Source organism: Peromyscus leucopus, chromosome 4 (assembly GCF_004664715.2).
Source record: "Peromyscus leucopus breed LL Stock chromosome 4, UCI_PerLeu_2.1, whole genome shotgun sequence".
Classification (NCBI taxonomy): domain Eukaryota; kingdom Metazoa; phylum Chordata; class Mammalia; order Rodentia; family Cricetidae; genus Peromyscus; species Peromyscus leucopus.
The window spans coordinates 54801902-54821668 of record NC_051066.1 but is presented as its reverse complement, the minus strand read 5'-3'; the positions used below and the strand labels follow the sequence as shown (position 1 = coordinate 54821668).

Here is a 19767-nt window from a genome sequence, read left to right as displayed (position 1 = left end):
CATTGTAGTTTTTTTTTTTTTTTTCAAATCAGGTGCCCATGAATTACTTTCCTAATGTTTGAAACTGGTGCTAGAAGGATGGATCTCTTTTCCTCCGTTGTGCTAGGCAGTCCCTTTCCTGGGGCAATAAATATAAAAATGTCCACACAAGAATGGAGTTTTAAGGAAATGCAAGGAAAACCTGAGGTTGCTCGTGTCAGTGTTTTGCACACTGTATTTTGAAGTGGACTACTGTCAACGTGTTTTCTACAAAACAGGGTCACTTGTTGAATGTGCCCCTCCCCCAGAACCTTGCAAGGCACATGAGAACACTTTAAGATGCTGGAAAACAAACTACTTAAAGTTGCATATCCCAGTGCTTCATGAGGACATTGACCAGAAACTTCCCTTTTCACAGAATCCTCCAAGAACATTCTGTGTAGTTTGGACTTGCTGGTCTGCAGGATAAATGCAACCTTTATCAACTTACTGCCAGAGAGAGGAGGAAACACTCTTGAGTTATTAAAAGTCAGACTCCATAGTGCTTGATGAATGATGGTTATGGCAGCAGGAAATCAAGAGAAATCAATGGGACAGTGTAGAAACTTCAAAATTGGAGGAGAAAATTTCATATCACTCCTTCTCCACACAAAGTATCAGGCACCAGGGATTTAAAAAAGTATAAGCCACAAAGTGATGCTACTGAATTTATCTCTTTCCTGGTTTATTGCAATGGCTTTCTAAATGGTCTCCCAGCTTTCATTCTTTTCTTCTTCATCTAATCTCAACTCCACAGGGCCACTGAACAGTTGTTTCTAAAGGACAACCTGGTCGTGACATTGCTCTGATCAGACAGCTTTGATGGTTCCATTTTTCCGGCAGATGATCCAGATTCTTGTGCAGAGAGCTCAGAGGCTCTTGTCAGAAGTGTCATGAATATGGATGTCGCTTGATGGGATGAGAAATGAGTGGTTCTTGCTTAGCAAGATCTTGCCATGCACAGCCAACATTTATATGCCTTTTAAGGACTCGGGGGCACAACTCAGGCACGACTCAGGTTGCTAGCACCTGCTTCCATCCTATGTGGAAGCTCTGATGCTTTAGAAATATATTGTAGGGAGCTGGAGAGATGGTTCAGCAGTTAAGAGCTCTTACTGCTCTTACATAGGATCTGCATTCAGTCCCCAGCACTCCCATGGTAGCTCACAACTGCCTGTAATTCCAGTTGCAGGTTACCTGGAGCCCTCTTTTGGCCTCCACAGGTGCCAGGCACACACATCAGTTTCTGTTGGACCATCTGGAGCTGTACTCACCTTTGCCTGTTATCTTCTGGGCCTGGGAGTTCAGTCTCTCCTAAAGGTCCTACCCTCCAGTTTCGTTTTAGTTGAAGGGAAATTTGTCAGGAGACAGAAAGGTAAAAGACGACTAAAATCAGAGTGTTTGTTCCCTAGATCTTTCCCTATAAGCACTGCAGGCCATCTCTGTTTCTGTGATGGTCTCTGCACCTTGCAAGGTGGTCTTCTCGCATGTGCCACCCCTCTTCCCTTTGGGTCAGGGCAGTAACCTCCTACTAAAACCTCTGGCTCCCGAAGCATCCTTGTGATTCTTCCACATCCTGATTGTGTACCTGTACATAGTCATTCAAAAACAAACCTTTTCCTAGTCTCCCAATTCAAAACTTATGCTTCTTTTCATTTGGGACCCCAATGGACACAGTTGGCCAGCTGAAACAGAATTTTTAGTGCCCACGAATGACCAAGATTTAAGTGATAAAGAATTGAACTGAGCATAAATCCTTGGCACAAAATACCTGTTTTATGTTTTGCCTAATATTTCAAACATCATGAAACTACAAAATGGATGTTACATTTAAAAGTAACTTTAAATAAGGACTTTATTCACTTTTCTTCTGTGGTCTATTGGCTGGGAAAGGTTTCAATTCATTTTCTAATAAAAATTAATGGGAGATGGGAGGAACTCCAACTGTACACAGTCTTTTCTGGTGAGGTCCACAGGATCTTGGGAGCTGATTTGACATGTAGGAGCCCAGGAGTCATTTAGTGGCTCAGAGGCTGTAGGTTTCCCATCTTCTTAATAGAAACAAACTGAACTTTTAAGGGTAAAACAGACACTCTGAGCTGGCCACAGCTAAGCAGTTCTCTTCTGGATTCAGGTGTGACTCTTCTTGAGAACTCTCCAGAGAGAATCCAGGTAGGAATTTTGTATATTTTTTCTTTCTAGCCTTTTCCTAGTATCCAGTATTCTTTGAATTATCACAGGGCTTATGCCACTGAAGCCAAAAGGCCCATGTTCTAGCCTGTCATTTATAGTAACTTCTAGTCTCTTTATTATTGGTTCATATTATAAACCAAAAGCATACATGCTGTTTCATAATTAATGGATCTCACTTTCCATGATGCTAGCCAGAAAAAAATTTCCATTAATGGATTTTTTTTCAGAGATGCATGAATAGTAGTCAAATGTGGCAGACAAGAAAGACTGGTGTTACTATTACTGTTGTTATTGTGTGTATGTTTGTGTGTGGCATATGTATGTGTGGGCTCATGTGGGTATGTGGATGTGTGTGTGTGTGTGTGTGTGTGTGTGTGTGTGTGTGTGTGTGTTATATGTATGTGTAGGCTCATGTGGGTATATGCACATGTGTGTAGGCCAGAGATTGTCAATGTCATGTTCTTCCTCTATATCCCCCCACCTTAGTTCTTTGAGACGGTGTAGTTGGAGTTTTATCTAGTCCCACTGAAACCCAAGTAAACATACAGAGACTTATATTACTTATAAACTGTATGACCATGGCAGGCTTCTTGCTATCTAGATCTTACATCTTAAATTAACCCATTTCCATTAATCTATGTTTCCATGTAGCTTGTGGCTTACTGGTACTTTACATCTCATTTCTCATGGTGGCAGCGTCTGGCAGCGTCTCCTGATTCAGCCTCCCACTTCCCAGAATTCTCCTCTCTCTTTGTCCCACCTATACTTCCTGCCTGGCTACTGGCCAATCAGCACTTTATTTATTAACCAATCAGAACAACACATTCACAGCATACAGATATCCACAGCAAGATGGGGTCTCTCAGTGAATCCAGAGCATACGAATTCTGCTAGTCTAGTTGGCTAGCAAGCCCTGGGGAATTCTCCTGTCTCTGCCTCCCCAGCTGTGGGATCGCAGGCATGTGTCTCCACACACATCTTTTCCCATGGATGCCGGGATTCTAACACAGGTCTTCAAGCTTGTGTGGCAAGCACTTTCCTGGACTGAGGAATTTCCTCCGTCTCACTTCTCGCATTCCTCCTAACTATCTTTTGCTTGTAGATCTAGTTGTGAATAACCCTCAGTCTCTCTTTCTCTACAGCTTAGGTTGTTTCTTTTTTCTTAGGAACCATGTTTTGGGAAGGCAGTATCATATACAGGTCCCTTGGCGTGGCAGAAGCGGGAAGGAGCCCAGGGCATTAGTAATGACATTGTGGTGAGAGACATTGTGGAGAGAGAACGCTGTCCCACACATATTTGGTGATTGTGAAGAATGGCATGGTGCACGTACCTGCTGAGGTACCAGTGTTGCATGATTTGGAAAGATCCAGGTGATCTGAATGTATGGCTCTTCTTCTGTGGTTTCATTGTTACCCGATCACAGGATGAAGATTGAAAAATAGACACAGGCCTAGAACGCTGGCCCAGTGAGGTGGTAACCCTCACTTTGCTCACCTCTTGGTTCCAGAGGAAAGGTTTCTATTTTATTCACTGGAACTTCAGTCAGAAATATGGGAGATTTATATTCTTAAAGAATTAATAAACTGAGAGTATATTTTCCTCTTCCAATTTTAGTTTCCTTTAGCTGTGATTGTAACTTAGTATTAAAGTTGATAAAATTCTAAGTGCCCTGCAATCACTGTGAATGCATACTTTTTGGTTATTAAATTATAATAATAACACAGAGTTAGTGCTTTACCTCTTTAGATAATCTCACCTAATGTTTATATCACTGTTGCTTTCTTTGTGTCAGATGCTAAACCTTGTTTTATATTTTAGCCACAAAGAGCTTCAAAGGGAAATTGTCTGAATATTCATTATTGTATGTAAATAAGATGTAGTTCTTTTCCTAGTGTGAGAGCTATGGTGAGGAATGCAAGCTTAAACTATGTAAGCACAAATACTCTCCAAATGCCTTCTGTGGGAAGCAGTGGTGTAGACGAATTTCTAAATGGTCTTATTAAATAAAAAATCATGGAGCCAAATATAGGGGTGAAAGCCTTAGAGAGATCAGGGAAATAGGGAAAGCCACCAGCCAACCTTACCTCACCAACTCTGCAGCTTCCAAATTCGTGTTACTTCCTGTCTACCCATGCCTTTATTGCCTTACTGTTCTGCCATCTGATTTGCTGTCTGTCTAGCTACATCACTTCCTCTTCCTGGCCAGCTCTGTTACTTCCCGTCTATACAGGCCTCCAGAACTCTATGGTTGGTACTGGGATTAAAGGAGTGTGTCACCACGCTTGGCTCTGTTTCCAGTGTGGCCTTGAACACACAGAGACCCTGCCTGCTAAGTGACAGGATTAAGGGCGTGTGGGACCACTGCCTGCCTTCTTTGTTTGCTTAAAATGACTTGCTGTTTCCTCTGATCTTCAGGCAAACTCTCTTTATTAAAGCACAGATAAAATACCAGCACATGGTGGATCAGCTGTCCCCTCATACTTGTCACCGAGGGCTCACTGACTTGTTCAGTGACCTTGGCTTTCTTGGTCTCCCTGCACTTTTTGTTCCGTCCTTGACAAGCTGCATTTCTTTCTACTCACTCGCTTCCCTGGACATACTTTGGGAGACGGACACAACGTACATCCCAGTTCACCAGAAACGCGCCCTAAGCCAGGAGTGAATGGAGACCACAGTCCATTGATACTTCTTTTTACCCTGTTATTCCTACCAAAAGAAACATTATGTCCCAAGTACATTTTCATGAAGTATTCTAGAATAGATGCTGGAAGTTCATCGCCACATAAGTATTCTCCTCCGTGTGGGTTCCTTTAGATATGAAAGACCAATTTTAGCAGCTTGGCAGCTTGGAAACCCTTGTTTTATCAGCTAGCAAATGAGTCTTTTTTTTTTTTTTTTAAATCACATTTTATTGTCATTCTCAGTTTCTGGTGCCTCAGAATGCAAAATTATATGCTCAGCTGACCCTTTAATTAGCTCTCATTCTGTCTCACATGATTTATAGCCTGGTGGCTCACATGTAAGAATGATATATGATTTAATGAACTAGAAAAGCAAAATCGGTCCCTACTTGATTGTTTGGTACTTCCCTCTGGCTGGAGAATGGAACAGTTAGGACTTAGGGAAGCCACAGCTGCTGCCGCCCCCACCCTCCCATCCTCCCGAGGAGAGCAAGGCCCAGTTTGCTGTGGCTTGTGAGTTTTTGCAAATCTACTTTTTTTTTTTTGTTAGTGCACGCAACATCGATCTAGGTTATCTTGAAATAATGGTTTATCGTGAACAATGCTGTTGATATAGTGCTATTATTTTGCACTTTGATTTTATTGTTTTAAATACAAACATCGGCGGGAAGGCCATCCAGATTTCAACTTTGGGGTTCACTGGGTTTTACCACGGCTGGTCCAGCAAGTCAGTGTTAGGCAGTGGTGGAAGTTCTGGGTCTAGCGGTGGATGAGGTAGGCCCCTTCCTAGACGGTAGATAACAAATGATGAATTCCCTTTCCTTAAGTTGAATTTGGAAGTTAGCCTTTTCATAGATCCTTATTGGTTAACCCCGCTGCTAGCCTGTCTTCCTTGCCCTCATCCCCGTGCCCTATCTCCACGTTTAATCCTTCAGCACTTTGTGCTCTCTTCTTGCATTTACCATGTGCCCTGCTCTCCTTTCACTTACCCGTTCTTTAAGTGGGGCTGTGCGATGGTAGGCTGCCACATGCTCTTTACTCCCCTTCCTCTGGGTTGGCCCTCCCCCTTCACTCCCATTTCCCGCATACTCGCATGCTCCTCCCTCTTGGAACCTGTCTGTCCCCAGCATTCCACCTCAGTGCTTCTGTTTACTTGTAACCTACTAGCCTTTTCCCTTAGCACACCCCCTACAGGCGATTTTTCTAGTTTTCTGGCTTCCCCTCGCACATGAGATACCCACATGTGAGGAGCCATGCAGTATTGGTCCTCTTGTGACCAGCTTATTTCTCTTCCCATCGTGCCCTCAAAGCCCATCCTTGTTGTATGGGCAGAATTTCCAAGGCAGAAGAAGCCTTGCCAGTCCCCGGGAATAGAAACAGGAAGTATGAGAGGCCGTCTGTAAGAACAGAGAGGGGGCAGAGAGTGCAGAGCACGGGAGGCCACGGGGAAGGAGTGCCAGCAGCTGTCACAGTGGTTAAGACCTTTGCAAGGTTCTTAGCACCACACCGGAGCTGTGGTTCAGGAACTCAGTTTCTGCCTTGTCCATTAGGTCTAGGAACCACTCAAGTAATTCAGAACAAAGAGTTCTGACACTGAAAGCTGATAAGGGTATCCTGTAGCCTCAAGTCCCCACCTTCTTCCTGCCCAGATATGGAGTTTGAAAACCTATGAATACATGGAAAAGTTGTGTACATTTCGTCATGTGGGTTCACTGGGTGGTTGAAGGTTGCCATTTCTGCTTTATCACTGTTCTCTCTAGACACACATCTAGTTTTTGTTTTGTGTTGCTGTAACATTTCAAAGTCAGTGGCAGATGTGACACTCTGCCCTTAAATACCTCAGCATGTGACTGATCATGAGCAGGACCTTTTAACAATAAAAAAGCTTTCATCTGTTATTCAGACTAATTCTTAATTTTCCAAATGGCTGTAATCATTGTCCTTTATTTGTGGTCTTCTCTAATTGGAGTAAGCCAATGCCCCCTTTGTTCATGACGAGGTGGAACATTTTGAAGAGAATGGAACAAGTGAACTCCACTGTTCTGAAAAGTATCCTTGCCTTTGTTCACCCCTGGTGTTTGTATCATGAGTAGATTTCACTTTAAGTACATTTAACAAGACTGCCTCACAGATGATGTGTTTTTGATATTATCAAGTGGCTCATGAGGTTATCTTGTCTAATGTTCTTTTAAAGCTGCATCTCTTGGTAAAGGCACATTTGCCACATTTCTCCATTGGAAGAGTATCCTTTTCCCTTTGCAATCAATAAATAATCTGTAGAGTTACCATGAGACTGCATATCCTGTTTCCTGGGGGCCTTTCACCTACTGATGTTTAGCATTCACGTGCATTTGTCTCTTCAGGATCAGTTATTGTAGTGGTGATTTTGTAAAATGGTGACTTGCTATTTTTCTTGTTCCATATATACTTAATAATTGAATTAAATTTGGGTAGGGAAAATGCCTCTCCCTATTCCTGCTTTAAAAATATCAGTATTCATTCACATTAAAAAAATAAATCCATTATGTGATTATTAACTCCTGACATTTTAAATTCTGATGTTTGAATTGTATGGCAATGAGAATCCCTTGAAGTTGGGTTTCTAACAGTAGTTGAGCATTTCCTTCTCTCAACCCTGGTAGAGAAGGAGTTCAGGCTCACTGGACCTTCTCAGCCCCAAAGCAGCAATCAGTGATCCCGCCCCCCAAAAAAAAATCTTGCTTTAGTGCAAAGGGTATTAGAAAATGAGAATCTGGGAACTAGATATGATTATTCTTATTATGTCATTGTTTCAAGACTAAATGTATTGTTAGTTTTAGAACTGCTCAGTAGACAGATGGGAGATAGACACACAGGCACCCCCTAACACATGTAGGATCATGAACTATGAGTTCTTCATGACACTTCTCATTGTATTCTGAGATTCTAGCATTGTTTCTCTCTATCCTGCATTCTTCATGTGTGTCTCTTGTCTCCTACAGAGAACCCTGATTCTAATGTGAACATATTAATATTTACTCATTATGGCTACAGTAACCCATCTCCACAATTTTAGATTCGCTGCATCAGTACCGGTACCAACAACAAACTCAGGGAATTCAAGATCTCTTTGCTTGTGTCTTTGTCCTCATAATTTATTTCATTGAGAATGTGAAATTATATATTATGTTCAGAATTACCTGCACTTTCTTTAACATAATTATGATATTTGGTATATAATTAGATTTGTTTCTATTTGAATTAAATTTTAGTTTGTTTTATTTTTCTTATTTAAGTGTGTGTGTGTGTGTGTGTGTAGGCCAGTAGACAACCTTGGGTTTCATCCCTTAGGTACCATCCATCTTGTTTTCTTTTTTTTTCCTCCTGTATTCCTTCTTGTATATATCAAAACTCATACTGCACAATGAGTTCTGGGTTGCAAAAGAGGATTTATTGTTGCACCTACCATCTTGTTTTCTTATACATAATCTCTTATTAAGCTGAAGATAATTAAGTAGGGTGGGCTGGGTGTCCAGCAAACCCTAGGAACCTTCTTGTCTCAGCCTTGTTCTGGGATTACCAATCCTTGTTGCTCTGCGTGGAATCTTTCAGACCACCTCTGGGGATCAGACCTAGGATCCTCATGCTTGCCATGCTGACACTTGACTGACTGAGCCATCTCCCCAGTCCTAAATATAACTTAAACAGTTTGTAAAACCAACAGAGTTCAAAAGTAAAAATGATAGGAAAGGATATAATTAGTCGAGGATATAGCGGTACATTCCTGAAATCCCAGGACTCAAAGGCTGAGTCAGGAGATTTGTCATGAGTTGTAAGCAGCTTGGGCTACATAGCAAATCTCAGGCAAGCTTGGTATAATGTGGTAGTTTGAATGAGATGCCCCCCACCCCAGTAATCTTGAAATTGATTACTTGGTCCCCAGCTGGTGGTGCAGCTTGGGTAGGTTTAGGATGTGTGGCCTTACTGGAGGAAGTATGTCACTGGAGGAGGGATGGGCTTTGAGTTTTCAAAGCTGAAGGCCATTTCCAGTTTGCTGCCTCTGTACTGCACTTGCAAGATGTGAGCCCTCAGCTTCCTTCTCTTACCACCACACCTCTGTTCTGCCACCGTGGACTCTAACCCACTGGAACCATAAGCTCAAACAAACTCTTTCTCCTTTAAGTTATCCTGGCCACGGTGCTTTATCACACAACAGAAAAGTAATGAATACATATACATAGCAAGATTCTGTCTCAGAAAAATCAAAGTAAGTAAACTAAAAGTATATTGAGTATTGCTAAATTTTAAAAAATGCACATCATTTTTATCTTTAAACTGTAATGAGACAACGGTGTGTATATTAATATCAATGAATGATGCAGTTTTATCAAATGGCATAATGGGTAATGGCATGTTTACACAACTCTTAAAGGATATGTAAGAAGTAGTTATTGCTTGATTGTTAATCTTTTATACTAAATTCAGCAGAATATTATATCTTTTGTGTGTGTGTGTGTGTGTGTGTGTGTGTGTGTGTGTGTGTTTCTCATGTGTACTGTGCCTTAATTTGTGAGATCTGAAATTGCTTCCAAGAAAAATCAAGTGAGAGGCTTGTTTATATGGTTTTTTTTTTTTTTGGTATATTCTGAAATAGTCAAAATATGGGCACACTGGGGAAACAAAAGATTTAGAGCTAAAAAATATGTTAATACTCAGCTGTGTCTGAGTAAATTAAAATTGCACAAAGTATCTGATTGCTTGACTATACCATGTGTGGGTCTAAATTTTCTCTGAATATTTTCTTTCTATATGAAGACTATCAGTGTTCAGTGTGGCATGCCAAAAGAAATAATACGTTGTAAACATATTAGGAAAGTCTAAAATAACTTTTAAAATCTTTTATGTGATATACTTATCTTTACTCCATACAGAGTAATTTCAGGAGAATAAAATGTTTCTTCATGAAAGTAATATCAGTAAAACTATTTTGACTCACAGGATGGTTTGTTTATTCATGCAACAAAAATTAATCACATACTGTACATTTGATTAGGCCTTGAATATTTTCTCTATAAGTGTGTCTCACTTTAATTCTTGTATGCTCTTATTATTGGTGTGGATTGTAGTGATTATTATGCCATATACATTTCAGTGGTAATTGAAGTTGTTAGCCTAAAGAACCGTGTTGGCTGTGGTATGTATTGGTGTGGTCAGGGTGTGGACTAGTAAGCTCTTAGAGATGAGGTGATGGGTTGTTTGTTCTTAGGCTTACTTTTCTAGTTTGGTAGGCCAAGGTGGGTTTGTTAATAGAAGCATGATGCTCAGTACGATTGCTTTTCTTTTCCTAAAATCTAACTTGTTTTTTAAATTTCTATTTACAATTTCCTCTTGTCCAGATTCCATACGTAGTAATGATTTACTTTTGCATGCGGGCACTGACCCTGGGAGGGTGAAACTCCACTGACATATAGCATGGTCTGAGTCATTTTAATTTAATTGCCTTCTTTCTAAATCCTGGAAGAGCCACATCAAGACTACATTTAAAGAGCATGATGCAAATTTTATAGCATATAGAGAACTTCAGGGAACATGCTGGGTAGGTGCCCAGTGCAGAGGGGGTACAAAGGACGAGGCAGAGGAATGGGTGCATAGATGACAGAAGACTCCTTTGTAAACTGAGCAAAAACTCAGAGTTCATTTTTCACCTTGGGCCTCATTACCCAGAATCACCCAGGATGCTGAGTGGAGCTCACCTTCCAAAGATGGTTTGTTCTGATTGGTCTGCTGTTTGTCTGGGGGAAACTCATGCTGACATTTGGATGGTGCACGCAGGCAGTCTTGCCTACATCAAGATGAAACTCCACACCCTAGCATAATTTATTCATGCCTTATGCCCAAACTATTTTTCTGTCATACGAATTAATAATCCTCCAGGATCCAAATGCATGAATCAGAACTAGCAAGCATCTGAAGGTTTTGCTTTGTTAGCCTCTTATGAGCCAATACATTGAGAACTTACGAGAGCGACATGCTTGTCACAGGAGTGACGGAGCTTTGCTCCATAACCTTGGCTTCTTTACTTTTTGGCCTCCTGATCTCGTGATGGGCCTCTTTGCCAACATGTTTGCTTCTACTGGATTTCCCTCCTCTTCTTCCTCTTCCCCCTTCTCCCCCTCCCCCTCTCTCTGAAAGAGAATTTGAGCAGCCCAGGCTGTAAGAACATGGTTATCTGCTTGCACGGAAGCATACTTTTGCAAAACAAGAGAGCATGTCTTCATTTCATGCAAGGGATCTGAGTCTGTACAGATGGCACCATAGATAAGAGGGTAATTTAATCAATAAGCCCAGTTTTTCTGCATTATTTGCAATGACGTCAGACTAGTAAATTTTAGAATCCCTGGGAGATGTTCATGCAGATATAGTAGCTCTTCACTTTGTGAACTGGGGCAGTAGCATTGTAAAGAGCACAGTGGGGTTGGTCAGCCTGCTGCAAGTTAGTTACTGTACGAACTGGGAAAGGTTCTGTTTCTTTATGTACCATCCTCCCTGCCCCTCAGTTTCTCCTGTTGGAGACGTCTTGGAATGGGGGTGATACCTGTGTTATAGCGGCTTGTGAAATGCTCATGTATGACGTCAGCTGAAGTCCGTGGCTCACATGTGCCGGTGTACGTTAAGTTCATCGTTCACTCTGTTCACTTTCTTCTTCCCAAGATTGGAAACTAGTGACCTGTAACACAAATCTTAAAAGGTCTTATTAATTCTGCACAGTTCATAGTTCACGTATCCATAGTTCTGCCTTTTCCTGGATCATATAGCTGGAACCCTCTAGTATGTGTCTATTCAAACAGGATGCTTTAACCTAGTAATAAGATTTAAGGGTCTTTGATGTCTTTTTTTTTGTGGCTGAACAGTTCACTTCTTTTTGTTGTTGGGTAAAAGTTCATTGTCAGGCTTCATCACACTTTGTCACTCACTGAGGACAACTTGAAGGTAACAGTGTGTCATCTGGCTATCGTCTGCTTCCAGTTGATCAGCAGGGCTGAAGAATAACTTGCTTGCAACCAAATTAAAAAAAAAAATTATGAAGCTTCTATAATTATTTTCATTTAGAACTTGTGTGGACATTACTCATTTAGGTAAATACCCAGTAACATGGTTGCTGGATTCCACGGCAAGAACATGTCTGGGTGTGTAAGAAACAGCCTTCCGTTCTCCAGTATTTATACTCGCCATCAGTGAGAGTTCCCATTACTCCACAGTGTTACTGCCAGGGTGGTATCAGTGTTTACACTCTGCAGACAGATTTTACGTAGTCTAGTCAATATGTAGTGGCAGCTCTTTGTTGTATTGGTTTTCATCTCTCTCTTTTTTCTTTTAGGTGTACTTATTTTATATGTATGAATGCTTTGTCTGTCTGTCTGTATGTATGTATATCACATGTGTGCGTGGTACCCAAAGTGGTCACAGGAAGGTGTTGGATCCCCTAGAACTGCAAATACAGATGGTTGTGAGCTGCCCTGTTGGTGCTGGGAACTGAACCCAGATCCTCTGCAAGAGCAGCAAGTTCTCTTAAGCATTGAGCCATCTCTTCAGGCCCTAGGTTGCCTCTTTTGAACAGCATGATATTTAGCACAATCCCCCCTGGTTGCCATCTGCATGTCTTCTTTGATGATGCATCTATTCGTGTATCTTTCTCTCTTTTTCTAATTATTGAGATGTAGCAGTTCTTTGTATATTTTGGATCTGAGTTCATTATCAGACGAGTGTCTTGCACGTATTTCCCCTAGTCCCTGGACCATCCTTTTATTCTCTTAAGGTTGTGTTTTCTCAACAGAAAGTTTAATTTGAGTAAAGTTCCTCCCTATCTGTTTTCTTTCTCATGGGCCGTGTTTGTGATGTTGCGTGTGAAATCCAAATCCAAGGTCATCTAGCCTTTTCCATCTGTTATCTCTTAGAAACTTTATAGTTTGGTGTTTTACATCCACGTCTCCAATGAATTTTGAATTAGTATTTTGTGAAAATTCTAAGATAACTGTATAAACGATGCTTATTATGCTTTAGTTAGTTTACCTAATTTTTGCACTGTTGAATACATTATCATCCCCAGAAACTTTAACCACCGAAGGCTTAGGAGAACGCTTGAACTTTTCAGTAAACAAAGCCTTGTTCTGTGGAGACATGCTATGAGTTCATGGGATTCTTTGTCAGTGCGGCCTCCTCACATGTGGCGTTTTATGAATGACTGGGAAGGACTATGGGATGGCATGTGCTATTTAGAATTGTTTTTATTTCTTGACCAGAACTGAGATATCCAGCAAAATGTTCACATGGATACTGTTCAAACGACTGCTCTTCCGTGGCCTCTTCCTGTCTGCCAGCTTTGGGCAGCTGGCTTGAAAGAGTGTGGAAATGCAAAGCTTGGTCCTTTCCTTTTCTTTCTTTTTTTCTTCCTCCCTCTCCCCATCGGCTCCCTTCTTTCTTTTTAAACCATGGTTCTTGGCTAACAAACCTTAACATCTGCTGACATTATTGATCCTAGGAATTAAAACGTGAGATGATCTCTGGAAATATTTCTAGGCACAGAGCCCAGGCAGCCCATAAAACCCATATATTTCAACATCATACAAGTTTTGTGAAATATCTTGAGCCGCCAGTTTCTGGTGCTTTGGTTATATAGGGGTGTCTACAGGCAAGGGCTGGAAGTGCCCCTTGAAATGATTTTTATTCCTCATACTCTCAAATTTTATGAAAGTGAAAAGCACATTTGTTGTTTTTTTTCTTTCCTCTAAATTCTTCCTTCATGATATAGCTTCCTTTGGCAGAAATGTAATAACTCATGGTACGATAGTTTGCTTTGCATTGAACCAAATTATCTAAAAGATAAAGTTGAATAAAGGCTTAATTTGTTTTTAACTTAAGTTGGAATCCAGAAGTCAAGTCATATCAATAAGGGTTTTCCCAAATGAAGGTCATCATCTCTTAATTATGTGTAAAATGTGTTGTGCTCATAGTGAAGGAATTATTAACCAAGTTAGTGATGAGCATGTGAATTTTGTGAGTTTTTTTTTTAATCTCCTGTGATTGTGGCTTTCTATACAGCCTCATCTTACATCTGACCTCTGTTAGGAAGTGTGTTATTGGCCTTCCAAAAGAATAAATTAAGAAGACTCAGCAATTTCTTTTTCATCATTCATAATAATTTCACCCGGAAAATATTTTATAATTTTATAAATACTTTATAATTTTTTGTAATAATTTATAGGTGATTAAAAAATAAAGTATGATATATGATAGAATACTCTAAAGAAACATGAAGGAATATTCACAGCTATGTATAGCAACATGAATAAAGCACACAAATGAATAAATACTTTATGCTTCTAGCTGGAGGCAGTTTAAACATAAACAGTGCTCATCCATGATGTTAGAGGTGAGGATTGTGGTTACCCTTGAGGATGGTCGTGATTCTAAAGGGCCATGAAGAGGCTTATGGAATTTTCATAATGTGCCAGATAATCTTAGTAAAAGCTATGTGGGGTATGTTCATTTTGTGGCACTTTGCTGACTCTTTACTGATGTGTGTGTGTGTGTGTGTGTGTGTGTGTGTGTGTTGCACTTCGAGAAAGAAAATGCTTGTGGACTCTGTAAAGAAGGCATCACTGTGTCTGCAGCAGTTACGACAGGGAGATGCGGGGCAGTTGAGTTAGAAGGTATGTGTGAACCTGATACTAGTTTTTGAAATAATAGTTTTTAAATAATACTTGGAATTATTCTTTACATTTTGTATTTGATAATGCTTCAAATAAGTTGTTGTTTACATTTGTCTATGTATTCAGTACTAACTTCTCATCACTGGGGAATGCATGTTCATTCTCTTAACAGTGGTATATGTGCTTCGATGAAAGGAGAGAGTGAATGTTTAAGTTAGGAAAGGATGATCTCTAGCTACTTCCTGTTGCTTTCAGGACGGAGCACTGATGCCTTGAGGCAGCATATAAGGACCACTGGACTTTCCTTGAGTCTGCCCCTCATACATCAGCCCTGTGTTACATAGATTTTGTCCAGAATAGTCAGACACTTGGCACTCCGAGAACACTGGTTTTATACTACCTGGAACTCTTTTCTCTGGCTGTCATTTATGCCTTCCTTTTCTCTCATACTGGTACCATATTTATATATTTTTTAAATACTATATTCCTCCTAATTTATAGCACAATATCTGGCATATGTGAGCTGTTGGATAATTGAAGGCAGCTTGAAGATCTTGCCTCTTACAATATACTATCATACTTTATCTCCTTAGACAATTAAACGTCTCTTTATTAACTTTGAAGATCACTAAGTGTTTTCAGTTTGTTTTTGTGCTGTAGTACTTAGAACATGGTAGAAAATTATTAGGTTACTGAATGGGTGGACTATTTGAAGTTTCGAATTAAGGCATACTAGAACGCAACCAAAATTGTCTTTGATGTCTGTCTTGTAAACTGTGAGCTTCACATTTATCTTTCTTATTGCATTATTTATAGATGCAAAGGCAGTGTTTATTTTTAGAGTGTATTTTTGTGGGTAGGTGTGAGGCAGGGAGAGAAATTGAGGCAAGTTAAAGGTTTTTTTTTATTATTATGGATAATTTACAAAGCAGGAGTTTACACAGAATAAAAGGAAACAAAAACTTCCAGGTTTCGTTGGGTGTAGCTTCCGTGTGCCCCTGCATCCGGCTTTCGATGAGAGCATCATCGCCTGCTCTGAGGCACCTCTTGGGAATGACTTTGCTTCTCAGCTGGGCAGTCACTAGGATGTCTTGTCTCCTAGAGATGGATGGGCCTTGAGTAATTGGTGTCTGTGTATTCTAGAAGGACTGAAGCCAGTCATCTAGTTCGAGCTGCAATGGTTTATCTTGCTGTTAACTAGTCTGCTCTCAACCTTTACCCCTGACCCTTGACCCCATCAGAGCTCTGTTTTGCTTTGTTATTGTTTCATTTGTGGCTTTATAGAAAGAGCACTGTCTGTCTTTGTTAGAAATACCTCTTCCCTTCCGAGTACTTGAGGAAAACCTCATCGTTGTTCCGCAAGGCTGAACTGTATTCAGCTCTTCCTAAGCCCAAACTGTTATGTGTGAGTGGGGCAGCTAGTTTTCCCACTTCGATTTTGTTATGGTCAATTCCTGTCAGTTTTAGACACTCATTTCCTGATCATGGGATGGACACAGGTGAGTTCGAAAAGGGTCCCCAAACAGTGGCAATAAAACCTGCAGAGCTGTGGGGGTTGGCGTCAGGATACTGACTGAATTCCAGGATGTTGGGAGGAAGGCGAGGGAGGGATATCCTGAAGTGGTGGGTGGTGAAAGCCAGAGGCTCAGGAGGGCAGGGGACACTGTCAGTACTTTGCCCTCCTACTTACTTGAGAATTAATTGGATCTGGGGGAAGCAGGCTTTGACAGGGTATCTGTATAAGGAGCCAGGAATTTCCATTCCAGAAGGGTCTGATGAGTCATCTTCAGGGAGTCACCTCCTTTAAAACATTATTCCTACTTGATTGATTGAGTAGAGAACAGTTAACTGATCTGAGCTTTGAGATAAAAACTCAGGTACTTTAGAAGAGAAAAAAAGATGAAGTGTTTTTTGCAACTCATCTCTATACTGTCCGAGCAGCTTACTCCGTCGCTCTTTGTTCTTTAGAAGGAAAAGGTTTTGATGAATAGTAACATGCTTCACACTGTCAAGAAGTACTTTTAACCACAGGCCAAAATGGTCAAATGTTTATTCTTAGTCTGTGTTTAAGCAGGATAAATTTACGGTTTGTTTCTCTGTCATTTAAAAAAAACAGGAAAGAGTGAGTAGATAGCTTCTGGGGACCAGGATGGCACTGTTTCTGTAAGCGGGGGGATTAGGATTTGTCTGCCCTGCAGAGGACAGGCAGCATTTGTGCTAGACATAATCTGATCGTATTACAATACAAGGCCATTCGAGTCCATTGAGTGTCCAGCGACTGCAAATACCTCCTGGTCACTGATTGGTCCATGGAAGAGCATTAAGGAAAAAGATAATGATGAGTTTTAATCTAAATCCCTAAAGTACAACATCTGTGGCTTAACATGAGTTTTCTTTGAGACTTTGGACAAGATGCTACGTGCATTCCAAATGGAAGATGAAACTCTATTTTCTTTACTTCATAAAAGAGGAACATCTAGTTAATTTCTTTGGATCTGAGCTTTCATAGCTCAGACTCTTCTAGAATATAATAGAGATACCTTGAACACCTTTGTGGGTTTTTGTTTGTGTGTGTGTGTGTGTGTTTTTTGTTTTATCTAAAAGTAGATTGGCCATGTACTGTATTGCCTGAAGCAGGGCTGGCTTGAGAGTTGGTGAGCATTCTTATGATACCCTAGGGACCAAAAGTCACAAGCCAGGAGCCTCCTGGCAGACAAGTAGAGTACACATGGTCGCCTTACTTAATTGTCATATATTTATCTGCTTAAAAATTCCATAGCATAATTACGAGGCTGGGTTAAAATGTTAGAGAACCAAAAGTTGTTTTGATGTGTGATTTAAAATGTAAGGCATATTAAAATGAAAAAGCAAAACCCAAATAATAATGGAAGGACAGGTTTGTGTTGTGGTCACATTGAGCTTTCAAATACCCACTGTGTTTATACATGAATCCCAAATTTGATTTTCTTCTTATCTGGAAATCCCTGAATGTATTGCAACCCTAGCAAGGATTCAATCGGTGTTCATTCTCAGTGCTTGCGTTTTACTGATGCCATCATTCATATTGAATCTGTTCAGGGAGAATACTGTGACGTTCTGCGTGGGATATTATATAAAGACTGGAAAACAGAAGCACCAACTTGATAAATGCCAAAGATGGAGTTTTATAGCTAGCGTATTTGGTTAACTGTCCAAATCCTTCTTTTCCAAATAATTACTCCCCATTTTCTAACCATGCAAGCCAAGTAACGTAGACTTCTTCACCTGCTAACGGGCCCCTGCATCGCTGACAGTCAGTCATCCCATGCTCCATCCTGTTAGTTACCGGGGTAGGAAGCAGTTCTCCCACGAATAGCAACGGAAGCTGTCACCTCAGAGGTGCTTAGACTCCCGCAAAGGTTTCTAAAAGCCTCCGTGTGGATGCAACACCTAAGCTCAGAAGGCTGGTGTGTAGGCAGCCATAGTGGCACTGTCGAGACGCCGAAGGTAGCCAAACAGCCACGACATCTCCGGTTACCTGAAGCAACACATTTCCTTTATTGTCTGAACCTTTGAGTTGGTGTTTTAGTTAGTTTGCAGCCAAAGACCCTTCAGCTAATGCAATATTTGCAAATAATTGAACATCACTTGATTTACAAATATTTGAAAGCCTTCACTTAAAGATCCCTTTCCCTGTGGTAGGTAAGTACAGAAAAGTGCAAATGATTGTAAATCCCTGTGGGAAGCCCCTCTGCTTTGGAACTAACTGAATAGACGTTCACTGGCATGCACAGAGTTTACCAATGGAGGAGCGCTGGAGTGGCTTCATCAAACTAGCTGGATGACAGTTTTACTTATGACTTGGTTAGAATACAGTGATTTTTGTTATGAAGAAGAAAATAGTATGCTCTTCAGTGACTGGTAGCAAGGGCTAAGGTCTGAGTATTGGGTGAAGGAGACAGGAGGAGGAGTAAGATATACAAAAAGGAGAAGTAGAAAAAGAAAGAGAAGATCTGTTCAGTAAGTATATCTCGGTGCAGGAAGAAACAATGGGAACAGATGGGATGGGGTGGTAAGAGGCTTACTGATTTGGTGAACCCAATTTTGACAAAAAGCCGAGGAGTCAAAAATGAGCTTAGTCTGGTGGCTCTGGCTGACCTGGCAAAGACAGATAGGAAATTAAGCTTGGCTAACCACAGCCAGCATCCTTATCATTATCTGTAATTAAGGTTTACCTGTTTGTGAGCTTTGCTGTGTGGATTTGTCATAAAGCACCATGGTTTGATGCTGTACTCTGTGGTGATGGAATTGGATTGATGCAAACGCGGCAGAAAGGCTCTTCTTATTCTCCTCTCACTTAACGACGTTGAGGTTAGTCAGCCGCAGCGTTCTGTAGCTGTGTTTTCCAGCACAAAGTTACCTTTTGATTCTCTAGGCACCCGAGTGCCTGGATGTTATACTACTTCCCTCCTCCAAATGATAGACCCATCTAAGGAGAACATTTTCCAAACTTGGGCTGAAATCGGCTCCCCCCCCTCCCTTAAAACATCCAAAGTTATATAATTAAAAGGAAGTTTCGTAACCTCAAAACTGTATTTTCAGAAAATTTTGCAAAGAGCCCAGGACTCGTATGGTGCTCTCTAAGTAATTGATGGCTTATTTTTATAAGCCAAGAGTCCTGTTTTTATGTGTTCGTTTTTATACACAAAAGAATAATCCTTAAGACCAGAAAAGATGTGCAATAATGACATTAAGGTTTACTGATCTGGGATCTTCATCCTCTCATGTAGGGAGTGACATCTAGACTCATGGTGTTTCCACTCTTTATGCCTATGGTATCTGCATGATAACTGGAGTTGCAGATTCAAATCAGAAGGCGAGAAAAGGCCTTTCCTTAGAGTTGCTGTGTAGAGATGATATTCGAGTGCAGTAGTCTTTCCGGCGCAGACAGGTTACCTTCTGTACACGCAAGGACTTCGCTAAATTGTCTTGACACAGCGGCCTATGTTAAGTGCTGCTTCTAATAATCAGAGTTTTGCTGAATCAGAAAAGATTTTTATCATTTTCATCATTATAACCTCCATGTAATTTTCAACAGTAAAGTATTTTACCAAAACAAATGAGGTGGATAGGTCTGTGGACCCCTGTAAAAACTGGTTGCTAGTGAAGTGATATACTGTGTGACACTAAATTCAGGACTCTAAAT

At 40.7% G+C, this 19767-nt stretch overlaps 1 protein-coding gene and 1 pseudogene across 2 annotated transcripts in view; one reads left to right on the top strand and one right to left on the bottom strand.

The window, feature by feature from the left end:
• The window catches only part of Znf385b (zinc finger protein 385B), a 392624-nt gene that overhangs the window by 23163 nt on the left and 349694 nt on the right, over positions 1–19767 (top strand). The gene's annotated exons all lie outside the window — the stretch shown is intronic.
• On the bottom strand, positions 8258–8395 carry LOC114703742 (annotated as a pseudogene).